The 12,106-nt window shown below is 42.2% G+C and overlaps 1 non-coding gene across 1 annotated transcript; it reads left to right on the top strand.

Moving 5' to 3' along the window:
- Window positions 1–11,484: 11,484 nt before the first annotated feature.
- LOC145399945 (5S ribosomal RNA) lies at window positions 11,485–11,603 on the top strand. Its single transcript, XR_013897390.1, has one exon. It is a non-coding gene; the product is annotated as a 5S ribosomal RNA (ribosomal RNA).
- Window positions 11,604–12,106: the final 503 nt, after the last annotated feature.

Raw genomic sequence — 12,106 nt, 5'->3', positions numbered from 1 at the left:
TAAATAATGTATGTGCTTTAAGCTTGATGAGATTTTCGTCATCTTGGAGCTTACTGTATTTTTCATAGCATGGTAAACAGAATAACACACTAGTACAGCTCTCCATCCTTTCCATAACACTTCTTCGTGACTAACACCATATTTGAGTGTTATGTATCTCGCTGCAGCTGGGAAATGAAGTTGGGGTTGTGGCGGTGCTAGGTCAGGTTAAAGTGGATAGAGTATAGATGTATATTTTCTTGTCGTCGCTCGTCATTCGATCTATTTAACTTGATACAGAATCCATCATTTACCTCGGTATTACATTGTCTTTTTCTAGTTAATGCTTAGTAGTAGTAGTAGTAGTAGTATAATCCATCCATCCATCCATCATCCAATCCTATGTTGCCCCATGAGCAGTGTAGGAGCCCGGGGCTAGGCAAGTTGGTCCTGATATTTAAGATGAGAGTGACAGAATTATTATTTATTATTACAGTTATTATTAATATTATTATTATTATTATTATTATTATTATCATCATCATCATCATCATCATCATCATCATCATCATCATCATCATCATCATCATCATCTCATTCTTGCAATCATCAGGAGAGTTTATAAAGTTTAGGAAGGACCTTTAACAGCGGAGAGAGAAATAGAAAGCATCATCTAGTACATAAAATCTCCGCTATGCTGAATGAAATCGTCTACAGATCACAGGAGTACAAAAAAAAAAAAAAAAAAAGCGGCCGTCAACTAATTCAAGGGACTGACGTCTGATCGTGGCATTAACTTTAGAATCTTTTTATTATTATTATTAGTATTAGTATTATATTTTTAGGAGAACAGGAAACGTTTTGTTTTAATCAGGGTGGTTTACGGGAGCCTGAGAGTGTTAATTCACCATGACCTGCTATCTTATCAGCTTCCTGTGCCCCGTCCTTCAGCCATTCCTTATATCTCTATCTATCGCCAGACGCCTTAGTCCCGTATGGAGTAGCCACAAGAGAATCGCCTCCATGTCACCCTATCCCCCATCATCAGGCTGCCCTCTCTCCAACTCACACCTCTCTCTTATATACCCCTCCACCCCACCTCTTCCAACTCATCCTCGACATCCCCCTCTCCGTACAAATCTAGACCCATTTTACAACCAATTTATCACCCGAGGAATATCTGTTATTTTCGTTTTGTCATGCTACCTATTACACGTGCAGGAAATAATGCAGTAAAGGGTATGAACAAATAAAGGAGGAATATCCAAAGGTCATGCGTTGAGCCTGAATTTAAATAGATAGGTTGACAGATAGATAGACAGATAGATAAATAGATAGATAGATAGAGATGGATAGATAGATAGACACATAGATAGTTTCAGGGGTAAAGCTGACAAAGAATAGTAACAGGCAAGAGGGGAAGAAAAAATAGGAGAGAATGGAAAGACAGGAAAGAGAAACTGGACAGAGAGGAAAAGGGAAGCGAAAGGAACGAGTCGGACAGGAAAGGCTATGGACAGGGGGAGGAAAATTGGAGAGGGACAGGAAGGAAGGTGAGAGAAGAGGGAAAGGTGAGATTAAGATTTTTTTTAGACCTAACCCTTTCAGTAGGATGACACTTTTCTTATCCAGTTAATCATACCGTTAGACGATTTCATTAAGCTTCGGAAAGTCCTCTTTTTTAGAAGTGATTAAAAACGATCTTCACTGAACCAAGTAGTACAATGCATAATACTTACAGATAAATTTAATCAACTTAAGAAAGACCTCTCTTATTAAAGGAGCTTAAGTAGCCATGAATGTGATACGTTGTCCATAAACACCAACTTAATATGATACCCTTTTGGGTCTGAAGTACAGGATGGTCCATATATAACGCTCCTCTTCCACTCCGCCAAGCGAATTCTGGTGTGTTGCTGGGGCAGCTCAGTCAACGTTGCCAGTGTCTGCCCTTCATCGTTTTTTAATTTCCCGCCACCCATTCAGACTGTCAAACCTTCACCAGCTGACTGAGCCGTCCAAGCAACACTTAAGATATCACCATGTGAGTTTCTAGTGAGTGCTATTTCAGGACCACTCTATTCTGAAAGCTCTGGGCTCTCTTATCCCATCCTCCTTCACTTTTTCAGCCTTCTGCCATGACTCCTTAATATAGCCAACTCTTCACACAATTTAGCATGCCTGTTTTTTTTTTAGATCAAGCAGTCCATCCACATGCCAACAAATGGAACTGCATGGCTCCACGCGCTGCAACTAGAGCCTACTGTCAGTATTAATATGCTATGGATATTAAAGTCCAATCTAGTGTAATAGTATTAATGGTGGCAGAGAGTGGGATGTTAGGCCAACAAATCAAAGGTAATGTAATCACCTCGTGTTTTAAGAAAATTCAGATCACTATGCTATTCCTTGTAAAAACTGAGACTCGATCTCTTGGTCTTTATAACAGCAGTTCACCACCTAGTCACCAGGTTTCCAGTCAAAACTGCTGAAATAATAAAAAACAATGACTTCATATCTTACAAAGGATGAAAAGGAATGGAACTGATTTAAGTTGTTTATTGTTGACGTCATCAAGTCACACTACCCCCTCTCAACGACCATACCCGCCGCTGGAGACGCTGCCACCGAACCCGCCGCTGCTGCCGCCGAACCCGCCACTGCTGCCGCCGAACCCGTCACTGCCGCTGAACCCACTGCTGCCGCCGAAGGAGCCATAGGGGGAGACAGACAGTGAGCTGGCTTGGGCTGCCGCACTGGCCTGAGCTGAGGTGCTGGCCTGGGCTGCCTTGATGGCACTGAGGGCTGTGGCGGCGCTGCCGAGGCCTGCTCCACCGCTCAGAAGGCTGCTTAGGTCGCTCAGGCTGCTGCTCTGACTGGATGTGGTGGTAGCACCATATATTCCCAGACTCTGTTGAGCAGCTGCAGCTGCAGCAGCAGCAGCTGCGGCAGCAGCAGCAACAGCTTGTTGAGCAGCAGCCTGTTGAGCTGCTGCCTTCTGAGCAGCAGCCTGCTGAGCAGCGGCTTGTTGGGCAGCAGCTTGCTGAGCAGCAGCCTGTGCAGCAGCTTGAGCAGCAGCTTGCTGAGCAGCAGCTTGAGCAGCCGCTTGCTGAGCGGCAGCTTGTGCAGCAGCTCTCTGAGCAGCAGCTTGTGCAGCAGCTCTCTGAGCAGCAGCTTGAGCTGCTACAGCTTGCGCAGCTGCTTGTGAGGCTGCTGCACTAGATGAGTAATCGGAACTGGAGCCGTAAGATCCGCTGAGGCCCCGGGCAGAGGTGGAGTAGCTACCGGAGGAGGCCACAGTTGCCCAGACGGCCACCAGGAGGACAGAAATGCAGCGCTGGTGGGGATGTACGGTCAGTACGGGTCACAAGGCAGGACTCTATACCACTACTCATTAAGCTGCACTACCCATGATGCCCAATTTACAACACGCTGAACAATACTCTACTCTCAAACAATTGTGAAAGGAACTATTCTTGGTGATGCTGTTCGCATGCAGCTGCTCTTGCCATAACGCCAAGGAAAATTTCATTTCAGGAATGAAGGGGTACTACAAAATGCTCTCAATTGATCACAGATAGTATTATATTGATTATAAGATGAGAACCCTTCTAAAATTTTTAAATAATAACTGAGGCAGTATAGTTCTTAATGAAAAGTCCTCAGTCCTTCATTTATGACAAACAAAATAATGTGATTTTTAAACTATATCCCCCATGGAATTACGTTAGCCACATGTAGTTTTCCTAATACACATCAAAAGTTTCTATACTGTCCTACCAGTACACTGCACTTACTTTACTTACTGGTTATTACACTGTGCTTATTACACTCAACAAATCCGTTATGCTTTCTACTTTAGTGTTTATTCATCAACAGCATGGTTATCACATAATGGTTCGCTGTAGGCCAGACCCCCACCAATAGAGAGGGGCAAGCAATACCCTACTATGATGGCATAGGACAGGTTGACAAGCAGGCTGGCATTAACAAGACACACATCAAAGTTTCCCAGATTAGTCCTGACTAGACACTCAAACATCCGACTGAGACTGCGAGAGGTCTCAATGCCAGTATGACCACCAAATTATATACACCTACTCCCTACTTTAAATTAACTCCATTCAGTTCTCTCACGTTTTCTGTCCTCACAGTACTATAGTATTCTTTCATTCTGATACAAGAGCCTGCCTATATTACACATATCAGTACGACACGCTACTGCTACTGCTACTTTTGTTGTAACTGTTATTACTACTCGATACACTATATAAGTCCAACCGGTCTATTAAATACTAAAGACAACCATCTGCCTCTGAGATACTATTTCTTGAAACCATTTAAAGCCACGGACATGCCTATAGAGTGTTTGCACCCCGTAAACTAACGCATCGAAAACAAATGAATCCCTTAAGTGCGGTGACGTTATTTTATTTTTACTGTTATTATTATTATTGTTATTATTATTATTATTATTATTATTTTTATTATTACTAGGCTATTATTATTATTATCATTATTATTTTATCATTATTATTATGATTATTACTATTATTTTTATTTCCTTAATTATTGTTATTATTGCTGTTTTGATGATGTTACTGAGCTTCGAAGAGCCTCAATAACTGTAAGAGGATTAACGTAGGCTGTAACATCCCACGAGGTCGGAAAGCCTCTCTAAATTGAATAAGACAATCTGGACATCACAAACTTACATAAAAAGCTGTCATCGCATTGAAGAGGGTGATGGAAAATACCACCGCTTAAGTTAACATCATCAACATGTTCCCCCACCAGCCACTTACCACCATGTTGCTGGTTGGTATGCAAATGTCGTGTTCAGTTCGAGGACTGGAGATGACTTGCCTACCCATGTTCCGAGCTCATCTTATATACCTCTCAACTTCCTCCTAGTCTGAAGTTTCCGCTGATGTCTCCCCCAGTCACTCATAATTACCAGGGAATATTAAACTTTTATATTATTCGCCAGCGCACTCTCGGCCTAAGCGTCAGTGGGTCGATCGTATTATGCGCCACCTAAACGAAGATTCCCAATTCCCGGAACACTAAAATCTTCAAAATTACAGGGATTTCGATCTACCTCCCAGTCGTTTTCCTTTAGTCTTCGGTCTTTAGTGCCTCTGAATAATATTTTTGTCGCTGATTGTGTTCCTCTTATGATGGAAACTGCAGTAATACCTTCTCGCTTCGAATATTTCATCGCGCATCGTCATCCGAGGTACGATTGGAAAGTTGACAGGCAATTTTTACGAACGCCTTTGATGCACGGTTGGCTCGAGAGATAAAAGTGTGAAAATTGGCGGTAGACTAGAAAGAGTAATGATGAACGTCTGGAGTCACAAGTGCTGATTTCAGGGCTCATTAATCTTGTTTTGGCCCCTTTGGATAGTTGGAAGGATCCGCTTGGCTATCCGGTTTTTTTTTTTTTTTTTTTTTTTTTTTTCTGCGTTGGTACAGTTGGTCTGTTTTCATCTAATGAAATTATACCACTTCCACAACTTTCATAGTAAGCTATGGTTGCATGGAATTTGGTGAACCTTAGTTCTGAGGAAGGAATGAGTCTCTTTGGTCACTAGTTAAATCGATCCTCAAATCTGAGTACACTTAACATTCAGCCGAGCTGCAGGGGGTTAGGGATTCTTGTTAGGTTAAAGTAGACAGTATGATGTGTTGTCATAATTATGCCACCTTAATTTTTTGTGTCCAACCCTGATCAGTGGTTTAAAAGCCCACTTCCTTACACCCAGCAGTCCTCCTACGTGTCACGCACACTCACTGCCACTTAGATTCGCATCAGATCGCTGCTTACCAGTGACATACAAACTCGCACACACAAACATGGTCAATACAGCACTTCCACATCACATGCACATGGCCATCACTATAGACACTTTTTCTTTATTCGTATTCGGCCAGCTTGAGACCGGGTAAATTTTGGGTAGCACTCTTCCTCCAAACAGAGGACCTAGTTGTGGCCCCCGCAAGGACTAACAAAGATTCATTCTGATGAGAGAACTCGGTATAGTCCTTGATCCCGGCCACGCCCAGCGCTGGAGGGGAAGGATGGCTAAACTCTGCAAATTTTCACCTGCTCATGTTTATGTTGGAGAACACGTCGTAACGCTAGGACATGTTCGTTCTCTCATCCTTATATTTTTGCATCGTCTAACTCGCACACCTACCTTTTCATACCACTTGTAACTGTTGTGAAGGGTAACTCGACAGATATGTGTAATTATTGGCGCGTGGGGCCCAAGTGCAAAGTATCGCCATAGGACGAAATATATTGTTTGGCCTTGGCGGGAGACCTGCTGCCGACACAACCCACTGAAATGGTACTCAGAAAGAAATGCAAAAATATATCTACGTTTTACAAGCACAGTAAAACTATACATTTTTGCCAAGTAACCTTCTCTGAGAGGGAAAGAAAGAAGAAGGGATACCAGTACATACTTAGAAATTATGACAGTAAACACGACGTAAAAATAAACGTTTCACAACCTTGGAGCTAAAGCTAGACCTTGTTGTGACATGGCACTTCACGACTGTATGGTGTGAAAGGCCAAATGATTCCATGTGGTCGGGGTTCAGTAAAGGCCTGCGGCGCCAGTCAGTGACGGGTGATAGTTTGACACTATCTCTTTTTCTTCCAGTCGACCATGATACACTCCATACTGTCCTGCAAGCAATATGTTGCTGATTATTTCTATGTTTTTGTATCCGGAAGGGAAAAAATCATTCTCTAAGCAAATAGTAACTGCAACAGAACTAGTAACATTATTGACAGTATTTGCAATAGCTCGGGTGTTGTTGATTATAAGAGTGGTTATAACTTCAGCATCTTCATGAAATTTACTTAGAATTTGATTAACTTATTTATGAAATTCACCATTATATTACATTGCAGTCTACTGGTATAGCAATAAAATTATGGGTAAAGATCATGCCCAATCGATCCCTAAAGACGGGAAGATTTCCCGTCATATTAAGTACCACCATGAGAATAAGCTGATTTCTACCCTTAAATGCTCTGGACTGCAGTTGCCTACTTTCTGGGTCTCTTTATTCAACAAGGGTAATGTTGACTAGGGGTTTTTCTATCAAAAAAAGGCAGCGGAAGAGGAAGTTAGCTCCCCAAAGTTCTGGACTACGACAGCTTAGCCTTTGGGTCCTACACACACACAGGAATAACGAGATATTGAATTTTTATATTGTTTATTGTCCACAAATAGAAACTTCGTGTATTATTTTCCTCATGAGTGAAAAGTGAATGAAGCAGAGCATGTACACTGACTCTAACCAGGAAAAGCCAAAAGCAATAAAGCAAACATATTCATCTCTCCACAAACAAAGATGGCGACAGCAAGAATCCTGAGTTTTGAAAGATCTCGTTTTATTAGACTGATTAAAAATACGTATGTCTCACTCTCTCTCTCTCTCTCTCTCTCTCTCTCTCGAGAGAGAGAGAGAGAGAGAGAGAGAAAGAGTAATAATCCAAGAATCCTGAGTTTTTAAGTATTTTGTTACATTTGACTGATTACAAAAAAAAGGAAAATAAAAGACCGTATTGAAAGACTTCTCATACATCACTACTTTATTTTTTTATATACATACACAGGTTGAAGTAGTAGTAAAGTTTTCCTGGGCAAAAGAAAAAAAATGGGTTCCGTGTCGGAGGCCGCTAACGAGGCATCTATGAATTAAAGAATGACCAACGGTATTACTTTCCGTAGCCATAGCCGCCATAACCACCGCCACCGAAGCCACCACCGCCAAAGCCACCTCCACCATATCCACCACCGCCAAAGCCACCTCCGCCGAAGCCACCGCCGCCATAGCCACCGCCGCCATAGCCACCGCCACCATGACCGCCGCCACTAGTGACAACTCTGGTGCTGTAAGTGACACGTTTTGGGCCATAGGAGACGCTGACTCCATAGCCACCACCACCACCTCCGTAGCCGCCACCACCACCTCCAAAGCCACCTCCACCATAACCACCGCCTCCGCCGTATCCTCCACCATAACCACCGCCTCCGCCGTATCCTCCACCACCGCCGTATCCTCCACCACCGAAGCCACCTCCACCGAAACCGCCTCCTCCATAGCCGCCGCCAGGAGCGGCGTTGCAGGAGGCCACCAGGACGGCGGCGCTCAGTGCGGTCACCAGCAGTTTCTGTGAGGGACGAGAAGGACGAGACCATTAAACCAAAATATAACAAAATATAAAGCTCACAGTCGGACTCGCGGTGGCACCATCGTAAGACCTTTTTTCTTATTGATATAGTATGCCTTCCACACTGTTATATTGCATTCTATGGTATGTATATATTTTTATTAGCAACATTATTTGCTTTAGTAACGTGCAAAAGGATAATGAGACATGATATGAAAAGCAGAACCCATAGAAAGAGGTGCTTTAAAAAATTGTTTGGTGATAGCAAGAATATAGGAACAACTACTTCATCGGACTGAAAAGGTAAAGTCCTATATATCTCAAAGTGGTCTTTGTGTAGTCTGAAAGGCTAGAGAAATAAAAACTAAGTTTTGCCCTGCGTTTCCCTCCCACCCATTCTGTCCTGTCAAACATATCTTGGACTCCTTTAGCTTGTTGTTGTTGTGACTCCTGGATAATGTGGAAGTGAACCCAGTGGACTGTGGGACACCGATCACATCCAAAGAGATTTTGTTGAAGATATGCTGAAGGATTGTCGGTGCTTTGGAACTGCAATTGCATGAGAAGAATAAGTCTGTTGTGATGTGGGAGGCTAGATTACAGTGAGGGCATAGTGGATTGCTTGTGGGCTGTGTTTTGTGTTCATACAGAAACAAGTGAGTGTTCTTTGGTGTGGGGAGCTGCATGACACTGAGGGCATAGTAGATTGTTTATGTGTTGTAATGTGCAGGTATTGAAGCAAGTGTGTGTGTTGTGGTATAGGGAGGTGCATTACAGCGAGGCAAAATGGATTGTTTGTGATTTTTTTTTTTTTTTTTTTTTTTTTTTTTTGTCAGTAGTGCTGTAGTAACCTAGGAGGGAACTTACCATGTTCTCGAGGACCAGAAGCAAGCTTATCCTGTCGCTGTGAGGGAGTCCCAGGCTTATATACACCACCCAATCCTCCTCGGTCTGCTGTCTCTCGAGGTCAGCCTCATAATTTTCATCCCGCCATGGTGGAAACCGTACATTTTACCAGTCATGAAGGTCAGGCAGCACCGGTAGGAGTCAGTGCTACTGACACATTATGCGTGAACTTGCTGTGTTCCAAAATATAAATAAATATTGTGTGGTAAAAGCGGCTTTCTGTTATACTCGTTGCTTTAATCTTTAATGTCGTTCACTTGGATACGACATTTAATATCTGAATTTTTTCCCATTCCCTATGTATGAGAGAAAGTGAGAGTCAACGAAAGAATGTGGGTTTAAGAGTGACTGTATGAGTGAGAGATTTTGCGAGTGTTTGCTACAGTGTATGCTACTGAAAGTGAATGTGAGATTGAGAGTGTGGTGAAGTTAGTGAGAGAATGTGGTATTTTATGCGTAAGTGTGAGTCGGTGAGACTATGAGTGACTGAGAGCAGAAGCGAGTGAGAGACAGTATGAAAGTGGGTGAAAGTAAGCGAAAGAGCAAGTGAGTACATGAATAATTGAGAAAAAGAAAAATTAGCATCGAAATAAAATCATTTCAGAAAAGTATGAGAAGTTTATTTAAAAAGTAGTTCAAGTGACATCATCCCAGCAACCTTTAAATTCAGCTATGAGACTTTCTTACGATTTTTTCTAATAATTTTTTGTTGGGGTCAGGTAAACGGTCGTATGTGGGTTGGTGCGTGGGTAAGTGAGGAACGACAGGAGGGCAAGGAGGCGGGATCCATTTTTGACTGACTCTCGTGCTTTCTGCTTCTGTTTGCTAGGTAACGCTCATCTTAGTCTGTCCTGTTGTGTATAGGGAGATTGGCAGATATATTCCAATCTTCCAGCACGATGCTGAGGGGAGGAAGAAGCACATAGTAGAAAATTATGCAACACTTCTTACCTCGTTCGCAAGACTGAACAAAAAACAAGTGACCCAGTGTGCCGAAAAACGGATCTCCACTGATGTATTCACACACACACACACACACACACACACACACACACACACACACACACACACACACACACACACACACACACAGATAGATAGGTAGATAGATAGATAGTTAATACACCGGTATATATTGTTGGAGTCAAGATGTCTGCAGTTTTTGGATCAGGCCTCCCTTCACCTTAACCCTAAGTTGTATTTTCATTTACATAAGAGACTCTTCAGCAACTTTTCTTTGTGGCTATATTTACATACTGCTTAATATTCTCTTATATTATATTCAGTGGCAGATATGTGCACCCATCATCCACTCACTTGATTTAGCGCTACCTTCAAGTGGCTGCACTGAGTGACAAGCCAAATGGTTTCCCTTGACTTGGAGGTAACGAGTTTAAGCACACCAGTCGGATGTGGCCAATGAGGGTTTAATTAGAGGAATGGTTGAAGGATATTGCTCGCATAGTGCCACTCAGGGAACCACAGATCAGCCTTGCCTAAAACGATGGATCCAAGTAAACTTACCACTTGACCCTCACGCTTTTAGTGGGGCAAAAAGAACTCTATAATAGCCAAAAATAACTATAATTAGTTGTATTTGTCTAAGAGTGATATACAGTAGTTTGTATACTTTCAATCAAAGGGAATACCAACGCTCCGCAGACAGAAATAAACTGGTTTGGAAAAGGAGCAAGAGAGCCTCTTAGCTAAGTAAAGTCTTGGCCCAGGTGCACAGTAGGTTTCAAAAGTACTTTCACCTTCTCTGCCTGTCTCATCGCTGGAGTCACAGATGCTTAAATAAGACGTAGTGGATAAAGATGCCTGTTATCACCCTCAGATTGACGATAACATGCACTTCACATCTATGGCGTCTGTGAATCCAGCGAGGAAAAAAGGTAAGAGAAGAGAACTTTTTTTTTCTTTTTTTTTTTTTTAGCTGATTGCACACTTCTCCACCTCCAGCCCCCATGACCTGCTTCAAAGCTCAAGCCAGCGCCAGACATGAACTTTGTTTTTAATACCAGCCGCATTGTTTGGTAGCTTTTGTGGTTCGTAATACCTCTCCCTTGGTGATTTATTTTGTATATTGCACCTTAATATCCTTGCATGTGCTTCGACATCTTTCTAATAAATACAAAGTTTCCATCAGTGGCATAAAAAAATTGTTTAACTATAATGGACAAAATAAACCACTTAAGAGGTGGTATTGCTAAACATCCCAAGTGAACGAAAACAATATTATATTGTTTGAACGAGAGAAACCAAATTTTGATGACTAGGATTTAAAAAATAATAAATAAATTAGACCCAAATGTGATGGACTCTTGGCATAGAAAAATTGCTGTTTGATCACTTACCATATTGTTGCTATTTTCGGTGCGTTAGAATTATTGAGTAGTTGATCTATCGACCATACCACGTTGAGTACACCGCTTCCTGTCCGATCAGCGAAGTTAAGCAACGTTGGGTCTGGTTAGTACTTGGATGGGTGACCGCCTGGGAACACCAGATGCTGTTGGCATCCCTACGTGTCAAGTGGGGTTGGTGGAGGATTAGTGCCCCTCCCTGTAAAACAATTAACTCTAAGCCCTTGGCCACCCCGTCTGGGATACATGGCGTCTGGCAATGAATGAATGCTCTATCGACATTGGTTTTATTATGCTTGTGTTATTTCATTTTTTTTTTTCATTGTATTTGGTAAAGTTGTTCCTTTTTTCGGCATGATTAAGCGTTCATATACATTAGCTTACCTGTGTGTGTGTGTGTGTGTGTGTGTGTGTGTGTAAAAAAGCTATGATAATGCTTCAGGTAGCGTTGCACACCGTAAGGCAGGATGACGGAGCATGTAGGAAGTCCTTGTTCCTTGGCCACACCCTGTCTCAGGTCAGAAGGTGATACAGACTCCACTCATTTTTCTTTATGTCATATCCATATAATCTGAAGCTGAAACATTTATCATCTTCAAATAAGATTAACATTGCAGTATAGATAAGATATAATTTTGTTTGGATTAACTGACCCACA

Source organism: Coenobita brevimanus, chromosome 50, assembly GCF_032717465.1.
Source record: "Coenobita brevimanus isolate Jiangsu-jjx chromosome 50, ASM3271746v2, whole genome shotgun sequence".
NCBI classification, from domain to species: Eukaryota; Metazoa; Arthropoda; class Malacostraca; order Decapoda; family Coenobitidae; genus Coenobita; species Coenobita brevimanus.
The sequence above is the reverse complement of the archived record's forward strand: the minus strand, read 5'-3'. Positions and strand labels throughout refer to the sequence as shown.